Source organism: Mizuhopecten yessoensis, unplaced genomic scaffold (genome assembly GCF_002113885.1).
Source record: "Mizuhopecten yessoensis strain PY_sf001 unplaced genomic scaffold, ASM211388v2 scaffold81, whole genome shotgun sequence".
Classification (NCBI taxonomy): Eukaryota; Metazoa; Mollusca; class Bivalvia; order Pectinida; family Pectinidae; genus Mizuhopecten; species Mizuhopecten yessoensis.
In genome coordinates, this window is record NW_018403368.1 from 373438 (window position 1) to 373884 (window position 447).

Sequence of the window (447 nt, forward strand, 5' to 3'; positions counted from 1 at the left end):
GGGGGGTAATCACACCCCGGGTTTATGCACAAGGCTGACATCAACCTCATGAATATGCCAAAAGTTGCTCTATGACTGCAAAAAACTTTGAAGCACGGAAATGACGTATGTTTTAGGAGGAAATGATATCCGCAGAAGGAGAATACATGTTACGTGCACATAGGAGGTCTTTAAAAGAAAAAGTATCCATCTCTCTAACGGAACTTAGCTTTTTTCGGCATCGAGAGCCTCTCTTCATATATATTCTATATATCATCATTTGGAAGGCATTCTTATCGAAAGTTGAGCTAAACCCCTCAAACGTATATAATTACTCTGAAGTTTAAGTCCAAATATCTAGCTGTAACCAATGGCGTAGCAATTTAATATTCGGAGTGTATGCTTACAGGGGGTTGAACGTCCGAGCCTTGCGCATAGCGCCGGAAGAGGGGAGGGTATGGGGGTGTC